This window comes from Acomys russatus, chromosome 9 (genome assembly GCF_903995435.1).
Source record: "Acomys russatus chromosome 9, mAcoRus1.1, whole genome shotgun sequence".
NCBI lineage: Eukaryota > Metazoa > Chordata > Mammalia > Rodentia > Muridae > Acomys > Acomys russatus.
In genome coordinates, this window is record NC_067145.1 from 154,218 (window position 1) to 170,428 (window position 16,211).

At 43.7% G+C, this 16,211-nt stretch overlaps 2 pseudogenes; one reads left to right on the plus strand and one right to left on the minus strand.

The window, feature by feature from the left end:
- The window catches only part of LOC127193706 (zinc finger protein 431-like), an 82,726-nt pseudogene that overhangs the window by 4,423 nt on the left and 62,092 nt on the right, over positions 1-16,211 (minus strand).
- On the plus strand, positions 441-2,490 carry LOC127193700 (CREB-regulated transcription coactivator 2-like; annotated as a pseudogene).

Sequence of the window (16,211 nt, forward strand, 5' to 3'; positions counted from 1 at the left end):
AGAAGCCTCAGTTAGTATTAATGTCATTGAATACATGCCCATCCTGAAAAATAGAATATACTTTGCCAACTTTCAAAATTTGTGGATGTGGATTTTGATGAAGACAGCACAACAGCATATGCTTGGCAATTACAAATCCTACATTCCAGGCCCATATCAAATATAGAAACAAAAAAGCCAGGCATGTTGGCTCACACTAAAGGCAAGCACTCTGGAACAGAGTCAATTGGACTTCTATGATCGAGGCCTGCCTGGTCTACATCCTAATTTCAGGACACTCAGTTGTTATGGAAGAAACTTGACTTCAAACCAAAACCAACAAAATAAAAATAAAAAACATCGGCGGTGGCTGCTAAGGCTGGAGGAGCCGGACCGGGCCTGCGGCGGAGGCAGTGGCTGGAACTGGGAAGGTGGCGAGGAGGGACACAGAGGTAAGATAGATGGCAACGTCAGGAGTGAACAGGGCAGCTCTGCCACATCCTCAGCATCCAATTATGTAAGTTTAGGGGGAAGATGGCATTGCAGGGGCAGCGTCAGGCCGAGGAGACGCGCCTTCGAGGAGGTGATGGTGACACGGCTCCACACGGGTTCCAGCCCAAAACCAGCTTACACAAAGGAGATGCCATTATAGTGGTTCTCTGCCCAATGTCAAGCAGACTGGCTGTGGACTGGCAGAGTTCCAGAGACCCCTCCATTCACCTCTGGATTCATCTCAGAGCACTCGGCACATGGGTTGGTGGAACGGGTACCAATGAGATCCCCGCAGAATGGTGTCCCCACTCCTCCAATAACCCCACCACATTGACAGGTTCTCCCCATAGCCCTGCCTACTTAGCTCCTCCCCCATGGTCTGGCTGGCAAAGGATGGTGCCCTGGGGCAAACTTCCCAGCTGAGAAGCGGAAGTTGTGTTGACTGCCATCTGCACTTACTTACCAGGACGAGCTCTGACGGCGCTTCACACAGTGTGATGAACGCCAACCTCCAAGACACTTATCCCTGCCCCACACCTGCCAGAGTCCTGCCCAGGCGCCGAGGAGGTTTTCTGGATGGCGAGATGGATGCTAAAGTCCCTGCTATTGAGAAGAACTTGGTAGATGGCAAGCATTTGCTGAAACCTTGGGATGCTAAGAAGCTGTCTTCATCTTCCTCTCGGCCTCGATCATGTGAAGTCCCTGGAACCAATATTTTTCCATCTCCTGACCAGCCTGCCAATGTGCCTGTCCTCTTACCTGCCATGAACCCTGGGAGCCCCCTACCTGACCTCACCAACTTGCACTTTCCCCCCTCCATTGCCCACTCCCCTGGATCCTGAGGAGACAGTCTACTGGAGCCTGTATGGGGGCAACAGTACCTGCAATTTCACCCACACTATGACCCATTTGGGCATCAGTGATCTGGGCTTGGGCCCCAGCTATGATGTAACAGGACTTCTCTCACCTCTTAGCCACCCATCCCTGCAGTCCTCCCTCAGCAATCCCAACCTCCGGCTCCCTAAGCAGTGTTCAACCCCAGCTCCAGGGCTCCCACAGTCACCAATCACTGCCTGTCTCCTCCTTGGCCCAACCATGCACTGCCCACCACCCTCCTTGGGCCACCAGTCCACTTAGTGACCCTGCCCTTTCCTCCTCTTCCTCTTCATCCATTTCATCTCCTGTCCTGCGCGGCCCCTCCCCCTTACAGAGCTTCTACTCCTGGGGACCTCTCCCCACCATTGCCCTGAGCTTGCCCATGGGCACAGCCGACACCGGAAGGTCCCAACAGCCGCTGCCTAAGCAGTTTTCGCCAACAGCGTCACCCACCTTGTCTTCCATCACTCAGGCCATCCCCTTGGATACCAGTAAACTGTCTCTACCGACCAGTGATTGCCCCTATACCTATATAGGGCCCACAAGTCTAGTTATACCCACCCATCCACCCACCCCAAAGTCTCTGCAGCAATTGCCCTCTCAGGCATGCTAGTGCAGCCCTCAGGTAGACAGCCTCCAGGCAGGTAGCCACATTATGGAGCACTGTACCCACCTGGTCCAGTGGACTGGGCAACAATAGCCTTACCACTGGGCAATAAAGTGACTTCAGCTTGGGGAATCTGGAGCACTTCAACACAGAGAGTCCATCAACAGCCTGGTACTTCATCCTCCCACTTTCTGAAGGGTCTGGATTTTTAGGGAGTGGGGGGATCAGTGAGTGACCCCCAGGACCTTCATGTCCTCAACCACCAGAACTTGCCCCACTGTTCTCGCCATGGCTCGGACCTAATGTCATACTCACAGGAGACTCCTTCCTGGCTTTCTCTAGGAGACTGCAGCAGCCCTAGCTGGCGTACTTGGCTTTGAGGTGTCAGCATCTGAGTTGGAGCTGGGACTGAGGCTGGAAGATGAGCTGTGCATGGAACCCCTGGGCCTGGAAGGACTGGCCATGCTGAGTGACCCTGTACCCTGCTGCCTGACCCCTCTGTGGAGGATTCATTCCATAGTGACTGGCTGCAGTGAGGGGACCTGAGTGCCCTCCTTCTTTATGACCCTGGCCCATCACTACCCTTTTTAATCTCTTCCCCCTGGCCAGCAGAGACTATTCTCTGCCCCCAATTCCTTCCTTCTTTTTTTTTAAAAGATTTATTTATTTATTATGTATACAGTGATCTGCCTGCATGTACACCTGCTCACCAGAAGAGGGCACCAGATCTCATTATAGATGATTGTTTGTCACCATGTGGTTGTTAGGAATTGAACTCAGGACCTCTGGAAGAAAAGTCAGCACTCTTAACCACTGAGACATCTCTCCAGCCCAGTCTTTTCTCTAATATGAATGAAGGGTGCTAAAATAAGGAAAAGGAAGGGGCTTGGCCAAGTGGCCCCTGAATGCTGTACATCTGGTGGGGATGGGGAATCACAAGGGAGGGCATAAAGCATGTGTAACTTTGAAATCACCTGTCTGGAGACCAGAGCCTGCTGGAAAGCAAGGCACAGAGGGGGGATCTTGGAGGCTGCACTTGTCCAGATAAGAGTGGGCATTACCAGCCCCTCCCTATCTGTCTTACCCTTGCAATGGAGGAGAGCCAGAATGGATATTATTTTTTATTAAATACGTTATATGTTAATTTTAAAAATCCTTTCAAAAAAAGCATCACGCTAGCAAAATAGCTTAGCATTGAATAGCAATTGTCTCTATTCTATCTTAAGTTATTTAGCAATGGAGTCTATAATGGTGAAGGCATGACAGCATGAGAAGGAAGGTGACTGATAGGTTTCAACCACAACACAGTACACACAAAGAACAGGAAATAGGTTGAGTCCACAGACACTCAATCCCATCCCCAATAAGGAATCTAGAAAGGTTCCTCCTAAAAAAAAAATAATAAATAAAAACTTCCATAAGTCCTATCCAGAGAGCCACAAGGAAGAGACAAGTGCTGAAAGACATAAATTCTATCTGGAAGATATTTGATGCAATCACCTACATTGTGAAACCCATCACTGTAAGCTCATGGTCTACCCATGATGAAAATGCATTTAGTCTAACTTCAATGATCCTCATACTCTGAAACAGCTCGTAAAATGCTCAAATGCCCAAAGTCTCTTCTGACACTCAAGGCAATCTCTTAACTGTCATATTTTATAAACTCAAAAAAACAAAACAAAACAAACTAACAGCTGGGCGTGGTGGCACATGCCTTTAATCCCAGCACTCAGGAAGCAGAGGTGGGTGGATCTCTGTGAGTTCAAGGACAGCCTGGTGTACAAAGTCAGTCCAGGACAACCAAGGCTACACAGGAAAACCTTGTCTCAGAAAACAACAACAAAAACAAACAAACAGCCAGACGTGGTGGCGCACACCTTTAATCCCAGCACTCGGGAGGCAGAGGGAGGCAGATCGCTGTGAGTTTGAGGCCAACCTGTTCTATAGAGTGAGTCCAGGACAGCCAAGGCTACACAGAGAAACCCTGTCTCGAAAAAACAAACAAACAAAATAACAAACAAGTTTTATCTCTCCAGCACACAATGACAAAGAATACCACATCACATTCCAATAAAGATTATGTAAGGCAAGAAACCCAGAAGGGCCAATACCAAATCTTGTAGCTCTATCTGAGACACACAGGGTTTCAGTTTCAAAGGGTTTAGATGGCCCTATCTCTGAAACTTCTCACACATCTCTTGGTTTGCTTACTTCCTCTCACTATATGCAGCTCTCCATGGTAGGTGTCTCATAGCTTAGGAATCTCAAAATCTTGTGGTCTCAAAGCCCAACTCAACTAAGACCTCATTCTCACAGCTTCACGTAATATACTCACAAATAGTCTCACTGGAGCTACGACTCTGCTAAACAGATGGCAGCTGAAATGGTGTTGAACTGACACCACAGAGGAAAAATCCATCACCTTAAGTTTTGCAACATTCTTGTTTCCAGAACCAGAACAGCGTAAGTGCACCTGCCAAGTATGACTTCTAAATTGGGATGAACCCTGCCATGTTCGGAACACAGTTGCAGCAGGTGTTCTGTGAAGTTCCTGACTAGGACTAGGAATCACTTTGCCTTCTCCTTCCATTAATTGAAGGCTTAGCAGGAGGGAGTGTTACTCTTACGGGGGCATTTTCTTAGGCTTCAAATCCAGAACAAGGGCCTTCCCTTGAATGGTGATAATCTCTTTGAAAATTCCTGCCTCTTTTTAAGTATTTGATTGCTATCTAAAGCTATCCAGTGCTGTTTTTCTCTACACAGCACAGACTTTGCATTTCTTTCTGTCTCTCTTGTTGCTTTTTTTTCCCCACTATAGTCCTGAAAGAGCCACTACTAATAAGCATCCAACAGATTCAATATTGCATCTAAGAAATCAGCCCATTATGTTTTAATTCTGCCCTTAATTTCTCAGGGCATAGGCAGAATAAAAAATAAAAAAAAAGATTTTGGGCAAATAACCTCTAGCTAAGTATTTCATGGAGCTCATTTTCCACTGACATCCAATGATCTCAACTTCTGTCTGTATTACTCTCAACACTCTGATCTTCCAAGTTCTATCAGAATAGATGATTAAGCTCTGTATACAGCTTTCTATCATCTAAAGTCTGATATTTTCCACATTCCTCCAAAAGAGAACATTCCCAGGTTTTGTCCAAAACTAAAATCACTTTTTGCATGCAATTTTTTGTTCTAACTTACTGCTCTGCTTCTGTGATTGAATCCTCTAGCCAAAAGTATCTCAGGGAATGGACAGCTGTACGTGTTTAGTCCTGCCAGGTCACAGTCCACCATTTTGGGAGTTTAAGATAGAAAGTCAAGCTCCAAGAAAATGAAGAGAAAAAAAAATCGACGTGCAAACACTGTTTCCTGGCTTGTGTGCTTGCTTTGCCACTGTCTTATGCTCAGCTAGCTCTCTTATCCAGCCCCGACCCATGTGCTGAGGGATACTGTCACCCTCCGTGGAAGAGCCTTTCATACCAATTATTAATCAACACAGTCACTCCCAGACATAGTGGTCAGGCATTCTGATGAGGGCATGCCCTCAACTGTGGCTCCTTTGGATGACTGGAGGTTCTGAAATGTTGACAACTGAAGCTAATTTAAGACATAGAGTCAATAATATATTAGAAAGTTAAAAAAACCCAAAACCAGTATGTTATGCATATGAATCATGTAAGTAGCAAAATCCCAAATACATTTGATTGCAACAGCTGATAAACACAGTTTTGCCAAGAGATGAGTAGAGGCAATCCTCGTTTTAATGAGGTGAGGAACAAGAAGAGAAAGCTAAAACAGTTTCTCCTCAGCAAGCCCCCAACTAACAAAAACTCAAAGAACTCATAGCTAAATATAGTAAATATTCAGAAGACAAATAGATAAAAGTTTATCATTTTCCAGAGAAAAATATAATTAGATTATAATTAATAAAAATCACACAATATAGATGGAATCACAAATTAAAGAAAGACTGACATATAATTCCTTTAAACAAGAACTACAAGATTATAGTCAAAGTCAAAGTCAAAGAAATCACTGGCCAGCACTCATCTTGTGTACTCTGTTTCACTCCTTTGCCAATATTAGAAAATAGATTGGAAATGGAGGGTTATTCCAGAAAAATTGGAGAGATTCACTTAAACCATTATGATGTGAGTTTGAGGCCATCCTGGTCTACAAAGTGAGTCCAGGACAGCCAAGGCTAACACAGAGAGACTCTGTCTCAAACTCCACCCCCCACCCCAAAAAAACAAAATAAAATAATGATGCTTCTACATTGGAGAAAATAGTTTCGACTGCTAAAAGTATCTCATTCTCTTATGATAAAGAAAAGGACATCTGTTACAATCATTTAGAAAACATTTTGTTTCCTATAATGGATGATAGGATGTAAGTATGCATGAAATAGGCATAAAAGTATGGAAATGAAAACTGTGGAAATCCAAATGCAAGAAAACAGATTTTTTTTTAAAGACATGGTGTATGATATGTATTATACAGCTAAAGTAGCTTATTTTGAATTAATTGCTTTATAAGTCGTAAATATGTTTGAAAACAAGTTTATCCCCATTTTATGTATATGTTTGCATTTGTGGGAGAGAATGTCTTCCATGTATGTACAGGTGACACATCAGAGGGGAGGGTGTGAGATTCCTGGTATCCGGAGTAGCAGGTGGTTATAAGCCTCCAGAAATGGTTGTTGATATCTGAACTCAGGTCATCCCTAAGAATAATACTTCCTGAGTGACATGCCCAGCCCACATAGTACGTTTTATTATGAATGAATGCCTTTAGCAGGTTAACAACACCAAAAATCTAAATAAAGAAGTAAATTAATTATTCCTGGGAACCTGATGGCTCAGAATTAAGATGTTGGGTATGGGACCAGATAGGATGCCTGTACAACCACAGGCCATGCCTTCCAGAAGACTAGACAGTGTGGCCAAAGATGTACCCACCTATCTGTCACCCCAGGCCCATTTCTCACAGTCACCCTTAGGCCTGGAACAGATTACCAGGGCCAGTTTTCTCTCCCCTTCTCCATACCTCCTGTGTGTCCCACAGACCATATCCAGTGGCTTTTCCTTTCTTGCCTCGTCACTGTGTCCCGGCCCCAATGTGACACACACAGCCTGCTCACCCAACCAAATGCCACCCCTGCCAGAAGACTCAGTAGGCTTTCTACGGATCTATCCACTATCTGTTACCCCAGACACAATTGTACAACTGGCCCGAGTACTGGAAGAGAACAAATGAGGAGGACAAATTTTCGGTAGCCAGCCTGACTCCAAGACAGCCTTCAGAATCAACCTCAGGCCAACAAGGCCCGAGTTTCAATTTCTCAGAAAATGAAACTGCACTTCCTGGGAAAACAATAAGTTGTGGGCAACCAATCAGCTTCTGCACCCAACACCCGTTCGTCTTACAAGACACACAGGATCCTCCATGGGCACTCTCTGTTATGCTGTCAACACCCAGTGTGACCATCTCTAGCTCCTAGCTGGGAAATCCTGCAAAGAAACTGCAATCAAATTCAAACCATAACAACTGAAGCAAAAATGTGGCAATGAATTTAAAAGCAATGAGTGGTAAATAGCAGAGGGGTGAAAAAAAAAATGGAAAGGACACGACTGCTTCTAGTTATGGTGGAGTAGAAAACAGAAAGAGCGGCCAGGTGTGGTGGCGCACGCCTTTAATCCCAACACTCAGGAGGCAGAGGCAGGCGGATCACTGTGAGTTTGATGCCAACCTGGTCTACAAACCGAGTGCAGGACAGCCAAGGCTACACAGAGAGACCCTGTCTTAAAAAAAAAAAAAAAGAAAGGGAGGGAGGAAGGAAGTAGACAGAGCATTTCCACAAGCTGGGACATCGCAGAGAGTCCAGAGTGGACAAGGCCTTGGGCCATGTGAGGAGAGGGAAGAAGGGGATGGAGAGATGAAAAGGTAATCAAAATGGTTGAATTACACAAGGAAGGGCAACTCGGGAAAAACAGCCCAAACCCTGGGCTAAAGGGTGGGTATGTCACCCACTCATCACCCTGTAACGGGTAAGGACTCAGGGATGCTGGGAGCCAGCTCTGCTCTGATTTGTTAAATGGGCACCGCAGCCATTTGTCCTAGGGTTTGAGACTTAACAGCAGGAAGAAATGAGAAGGTGAAATGATTTAATTATAATCACAAACATTATTTTAAATTGTTGGAAAAGGTTTTATGGTCCATTATTCTCCAGGGACTAGACATACGTATGAGAGAACACCAAGTATTACTCACGCTTTTTCTCTCAGGTTGTGCATTTTCAGACATAAATAAATAAATAAATAAATAACATTCCCATTAGGCACAGCCACACCATTTTGTCAAGATCTTCTGTGTTGGTCAAACTACTGTAACTACAATAATTTGTTTCAATGAATAAGTTTAATTCCTTATCCAGATCCTTTTTGTTTGTTTGTTTGTTTGTTTTTCAAGACAGGGTTTCTCTGTGTAGCCTTGACTGTCCTGAACTCACTTTGTAGACCAGGCTGGCCTTGAACTCACAGAGATCCGCCTGCCACTGCCTCCAGAGTGCTGGAATTAAAGGTGTGTGCCACCACGCCCTGGCCCTTATCCAGATTCTTGAGTGCCCTGGTCTATGAATCAAAAAAATAAATAAAAATAAAACGAAAGAAAGAAAAAAGGCTAGGTTGGACTTTACTGATGGCCTAAAATTGATTACCTGACTACTCATTGCCAATGCCAACTACTGTCAAAGCAGGAAAGCTCTCACTTTCGTCCTCCCCATCCTCGTCTGTGCTGTGACTACATCAGCTTCAAAGTTGACCTGGAACTCAATTCTTACACAGGATCTTCTTTATTTGTAAATTCCCCCCAAAAGCCAGGGAAGTCAGGGGGCATTCACTGATTGGCTTTTTTTCCCCTTTCTCACTGACCAGTCATGGCCCAGGCTGGAAAGAGTTACAGGTCTGTTTTCCAGGCACTGAGCAGCAGAGGCAGGATTCGGTGACAATAACAATTCTCAAGTAAATAGCATGGGGCAAGCCTGAGCTACAGAATATATTGATCTAAACAGAAACAAATGATCAACACACTATGTTCCATGTCAGCTCCTGAGATCTGTAGCCTGACACCGTCAGCTAACAGCCAACGAGATGTCACAAATTTTTCATCTGCTTTAACTATGTCAACAGTGTTGTTCATCTCTCCAGTGCATTAGATAACAGTCCCTTAACTGGAAATTCAAATTCACTGACTCAACCTACCTCTTTAAATTGTAGATCCTCTAATCTGATCTGTGTCCATTCACATGCTTGAATTATTACCTGCTGGTTAACTAGAAAATCCTTCACCCTGCTTCAATCAGTTCTCTCTTCATAATGGTGATGCCAGCGGCTGACTCCCTTACACGTTAGTCTGTAAGCTATTGTCCACCCTGTTGCACCTGCAGTGTCACAGTCAGTTCTTTCTTCTGTTCTGGCCTGAAGGCCAAAGCCCTACTCCACAGGCAACCCTATTTCCTGATACTGCAATGGAGAGTTCATTACATGACTTAAGTTTTTTTGTTTGTTTTTTTAAAGATTTATTTATTATGTATACAGTGTTCTGCCTGCATGTACACCTTCAGGCCAGAAGAGAGCATCACATCACATTACATTATAGATGTCTGTGAACCACCATGTAGTCGCTGGGGATTGAACTCAGGACCTTTGGAAGGGCAGGCGGTGCTCTAACCCACTGAGCCATCTCTCCAGCCCGAATTTAGGAAGTTTAATCAAGAGGGAAGCAGTGCCAATGCTCTGAGGGAGCAATAAACCGGGAACAGTGTGACCTGAGGCCACATAGCTTGTCTCAGAAATAATTTTCTAAAAGGCTGAAGCTATAGCTGTTCTAGAATTAATATGCCTTCCCAGGAAGAAATCACGCCACACACAACTAAAATGCTAAGAAAGAAATTCTCTCTCATAGCAGCATGCAACCAGCTCTGCTTAATGTTAAAAGAGGAGCCGCCTGGAACGGATGTTGCTTTCCATATATGCTATCATCCTTGAGTCTCTTTGAGATTCAGGCCCCAGATTACACAAACAGGAGGTTTTAGGGCACACTGTACTTCAGCGACAGGGTCCTAAGTGGAAGGTCCAAAAGGATGCAAATGAAAGAAAAGTAGAAGATAGAAAGTACGGAACCTGGGGTGGGGAGGTCTGACACAGGCTACATCTTATACTAAGTGATGTTCTTAAGAAGAACAGCATCTTGTATACTACTTCCCGGAGGGAAGTGGGAGGCATCTATGAAGTCAGCAGATGCTATCATTCAGTGGGACAAACTCAGGAGGAGTCCAGCAAAACAGTGTTGCCCAAAAGAAACTCAGGAGATCAAGAACCTAACTTATCGAGACCACGGTGGCCTTGAAACTGATAACCATAGTTCTCTGTGGTGGGAAGAGATGGAGTCTCACAATCTGAAGCAAGCCCTGCTCAAAGGCCCTGGCCCTACAGCTACCCCAAGCTTATTCCTGGTTTTATTCTGAATGCCTCAGAATCTTTGGAGAAAGCTCCCAAGGCCTTGGGCTCAGGCAATTAGTGGCTCTGCCAAGTATGTTTCTGGGTTTCAGAAGGAGTTAGGTCATTCTCAATACGTGAGGACCTCAGGGAAAGCCTTGCTTGATCAGGCCAGACCTCAACACAGCAGTGTTTTTGTTTGTTTGTTTTTCCTTTTCAAATGGTTGTCATGTGGCAGAACTATGCTTTTCTCAAGAAGAAAACTTCAAGTTTATGCTACACCAGCCACGAATGTTGGCTGAGATCATGTAATGCCCAATCCAGCAGCTTGTTAGATCGCTCTTTGACATAGAGATGGGCCTGGTGGCTGGTATGCATCAAGGTGGGGTCTCCTTGGTTATGGGTTGGAGAGAAATTTCTAGACAACCCTGGCGGGCAAAGAGGTATATCCTAGCATCTAATCTCTAACAGGCCCGGTTAGCGTGCTGCATATTTGTGGGGTGTTTTAGAATATCCCGTATCTAAGTTCTACTTGGTGTGACTTCCTATCTCCTATGCACTGGTAAATCCTTTACACCTACTCCTTTGCATCACAACTTTATATGAAAGTGCCACTCAACACAGGAGATGGCATTTAAAACCTCTACATAATTAACTCCAAATGAACTTGTAGACGATACTAAAGAAACTAGCTAGGCCTCTCCGAGTTTGGCATCGTGCCAAGGACATTTTTACACTCACACCCCTACTGCAAATGCTTTGTGTAAATGAAACCCCCATAGTGTAGTTGATGCCACTGCAGCATTCATGGAGTGGCTAGGACAAGGGACCTCACTGGTGGCTGCATCTGGCTGCTGGCGCCCACCCGTCCCCTGGAACGACAAACCATACTGGCTTGCGCTATTCAGCAACCTGATCCACCGGGATGGCGGCGCCACATACTCACCATGTCGCGACTTTGGGACTCGCCTGATCTCCCCTCAGAGCAGCCAGAGCTCTGCTCAGACCACATCACACGAAATAATCAAGCTTGCTCAGCTATGGCGCTGAAGCTGCAGCACGGTGCTCGGAAGAACCCTCCTCCTCTTCCGACTGGAGGGTTGGCCAAAAGGTCCTGATTGGCCAATGAATCTTGAGTGACATAAGCACCTTCCTTAAGGTTAGAGTGTTCTGAAAGCACAAGGCATAGTGTGGTTCTTGGTCCAGGCTTCCATTGCAGGGACAGACTTTTTCCAGGTCTGCAAAGATTTTTTATTTCAGGAGCACTAGCCTAGTCTTCTGTTTTCCAGTACCCAGTAGGCACGTCCCCCTTTTCCTCCTGGACTACCTGGGTAGCTTGCCCAGCCCATTATTCAATTTGAAATGGATTGTATAATCTGTCCCACAGGTGGAAGGGTGCCAAAAATATCAACAATTAAAGAGAGATTTTAGGAAACAAATGAGAGTTTTGTTCTGTGACTTCACGCTGGGGGGCAGGTGAACTGCAGCTCATTTCCACCTGATAGGTAGGAGACAATCCAGGGAGGAGGGGGAAGCATGAAATAGACGACCAACACGTTGAAGCGCTACTGTTAGCCAGCACATCTTACCCTGTGAGAAGATAAAAAGCAAAAGAAACAAACAAACAAAAAATGCCGCTATCTTAGCAAAGGATTTCTAGCTGAACAGAACAGCTAGAATGAATCTCTATGTATGTAGAAAGTGGATTTGTAAGAGTGGGTCATAGGCTGTTGGCCAACTAGTGCAACACTGCCTGTCTACCAATGGAAAGCTGAAGAATCCAGTAGCTGTTCAGATCATGTGGCTGGATGTCTCAGCTGGTCTTCAACATATACCAGAATTCCAAAGAAGTGGGCTCTAATGCCAGAAAAAAAAATTTTGCTTGCCACAAATAGGGAAAGCAGAAAAAGAGATAGAGCCATCATCTTCAGTGTCCTTTATATATCTAGGCTGCCATCAGAAATGTGCCTTAGAATAAAAAAGGATCTTATCACCTCAAAAGATCCAGCCTAAAGAAGGGTTTTCTAACTTCTAAAGATATAATTAAGATAATCCCTCATGGGGCTGGAGAGATGGCTCAGAGGTTAAGAGCACTGTCTGCTCTTCCAGAGGTTGTGAGTTCAATTCCCATCAACCACCTGGTGGCTCACAACCATCTATAATGAGATCTGGTGCCCTCTTCAGGCAGGCACACATGCAGGGAGAACACTGTATACATAGTAAATAAATAAATCTTCACACACACACACACACACAAAGATAATCCCTCACATTACCCAACTGCTTGGATTGTAGTTATTTGAACTAGTTTAACTACAGTATCTTTCTTTCATGATAAGTTTAGTTCTTTGTCCAGATTATTGATTGCCTGGTGTATACACCAGAAAAATGGCTATTCAGGAAATGTACTGATGGTCTAAAATGGATTACTTCACTACACAATGCTAATGTCAACTACTGGCAAAACAAGAAAGCCTTCTCTTTCTTTGCTGCCCATCCCTTTCTGTGCTGTGACTACAAACGTTTCAATATTGGTCAGTGAACTCACTAAGTCCTCAATAAAAGCCAGAGAGGTTGGAAAACACTCACTCACTAGACTACTTTTCTGTCTCAGTGACCTGTCAAGGCCCACCCTGGAAGAAGTTGCAGGACTGTCTTCCCAACACGGGGCAGCAGAGGCAGGTTGGGTGTTTAAAACAATGACCAAGGGCTGGAGAGATGGCTCAGCAGTTAAGAGCACTAGCTGCTCTTCCACAGGTCCTGAGTTCAATTCCCAGCAACCACATGGTGGCTCATAACCATTTATAATGTGATATAATGCCCTCTTCTTGTGTGGAGGCATACATGCAGGCAGAGCACTGTATACATAATAAATAATTAAATATTTAAAAAAGAAAAAACCAAAACAACAACAACAACAAAACAATTACCAATTACTGGTAGTTAGCATGAGGCAACCCAGGATATAGAAGACATTGTTCTATATAGAAATAAAAATAATAGCACTTGAGGAAAAAAAAAAAAAAAGAAATTCTTAATGACCTGGAAACATTGGGAAATAAAAACACATAAGAAATTAGAGTTGGGCCGGGCATGGTGGTGCATGCCTTTAATCCCAGCACTTGGGAGGCAGAGGCAAGTGGATCTTTGTGAGTTTGAGGCCAGCTTAGTCATCAAGTGAGTCTAGGACAGCCAAGGCTACACAGAGAAACTTTGTCTCGAAAAACCAAAAAGAAAAAGAAAAAAGAAAACAAAGAAAGAAATTAGACTTGTGATGCATTTAAGAAAATCAAATTTAAAGAACAAAACCAAATATTGACTTTTGAAAAAGATAATTGATAAAATGCATAGCCATACTGACTTTGAAAAAGAGAAGGCCAGGGCCTGGACTAAATAGCAAGTTCCAAGGCAGCTGCAGCTGCTACACAGACACCTTGTATCAAATAACAAAAAAAAAAAAAAAAAGAAAGAAAAAGAAAAAGAAAAAGAAAGAAAAGAAAGGAAATAAGAAAGAAAGAAAGAAAGAAAGAAAGAAAGAAAGAAAGAAAGAAAGAAAGGGACTGGAGAGATGGCTCAGTGGTTAAGAGCCCTGTCTGCTCTTCCAAAGGTCCTCAGTTCAATTCCCAGCAACCAAATGGTGGCTCACAACCATCTATATTGATATCTGGTGCCCTCTACTGACATGCAAGCTAACATGCAGGCAGAACACTATAATAAATAAATAAATAAATGAATAAATAAATAAACAAATCTTTTTTAAAGAAGAAAGAAAAAAGTAAAAGATCAGTCAGCTATGCTGATTTTGAAAAATAACAAGCCATTCCCTGGTAGAGATAATGGCATTGTTAAGACACTGTTTGACTTACCTCTATGTGCAATGTGAGCTGCTGAGCTCTGTGGACTGACACACAGCTCCAGCCAATGGACCGTGTCTCAAATTTTGAGCAGACTTAGTTACATCCACCAGAATTACACATAGGACAGTCCCTAATTATAAATTCAACAGCAGTTGGCTCAAGCTTACCTTCTCAAAGTGTACGCTCACCAATCTGGTCTGTCTTCATTCACATAACATGAATTAATGCATGCTGGGAAACCATAAATTTATTCACCCTGACAAAAATTCAGGCCCTTTTTCATAATGGTGATTCTAGAAGCTGACTGCCAGCCCTATTTTCCTCTGTAGTACACACAATAAACTAGTCCTCCAATTCTGGTCTGAAGGCAGAAGCCATGTTTCCCATGCAAAGCCTGTGCTGAGCTGGAGGTCTGTGGTGTGATGTGTTCATGTCTCAATAAAATGAATTCAAATATTTGTATTTTTTGAAGAATTTAGTTTTGAAATTATACTGTACTCACACTTCCCTCTTTTTGTTCCCTCCAAATACTTTCATATGGTCCTACCAATTATTCATGAGTTTGTTGTCTCTTCATTCATTTCAAACATTTTTGTATATATTATGCCACTAAAAGCTTAAATGAATAAAATAGCACATTAAAACCAACTGTAGGTAAAACATGGGGGAGAGAAAATATGTCCAAAGCTCAAAAGACAATAAAGTAAAGAGCATAATCTCTATTCCAAAAGATGGTGTGGCCGTGCAAGCATCTATAATACACCGTCGATAACAAGTGTGAAACTGAATCTTCCTCACCACTTAGGAACTGTTTATCTATGCAATATTATGTGTGGCCTGCTGTCAGCTAACATAAAACCATCCTAGCACTACCACTGATGCCTGCAGATAAGCATTTGACAGCAGTCTTGATTCTGATATATGAATTATCCTTGAACTGAAAATAAAAACAAGCAATAAAGTATGCCAATCCTAAGTCAACATATTAAACCCTGTCAAACATATTAAGAGTTTTCCCCAACTCCCAAAAAGTCTTTTTTAAATATACTTTTTTGCTAGATACACTGAATTATGGCTTAAACTCTCTTATTATAATTTGATAGAAATGGTGAACTTTATTCAAGTAGCTAAAGAAATTGCTGAGCAATCCTAAATGCCATCATTTTTTGGACTTCCTTCTTCCTTCGAGTCCTGACATCTGCTCTTTGTAAGCCTCAAAGGGAACCCATAAATGACAGTGCTGCCAAGAAAGTCCTACTGGATACTGCTGGAGAGCCTCCTACAGGGAAACAGCAGGACCGCTGCTGGATAAACAGAAACAGAAACCCAACCTGGCCTTCTTCAGAAATCTCTGGAGTGGATTTCTTTTTTTACTAGAAAATTCACTCCATTCTTTATGTACCACAACATGTATCTAGTGCCTGATGAGACCAAACAGCCTGCAACAGATCAAATTCCCCATGCTAACTCACACACTATCCTGAATGGTACCCTTCCTCTCCCTCGAATCTGTCAACCTAAAACTGACATGGATTTTACAACCAGTTACAGTTCTCTGTCATGCAGAGAGATATCCAACAGTTTCTTTTCCCAAATCCACCGTTTCTTTCTACCCACAAAGTGGTCTAAGTCAGTGATTTTACTGCACTTTTTTACACTTCCCATTGCTGGTAAGAATTCCTTCAGGTACTTACATGGAAATTTGGAACATGGCCAGGGAATTCTGGCCTAGTTATAAGAGGTTCATGCCACAATCTAGATCTTTCTAGAGCTTCCCCCTTCTCCTCTGTCCCTCCACCCTCCCACTCTAAATCAGCTGAAGGCCTGGTGCATGACCTCAATGGTCCAACAGAAGGCCTTCCCCACTTTCCCAAACTTCCTTAAACCACTCCCTTGCTTACA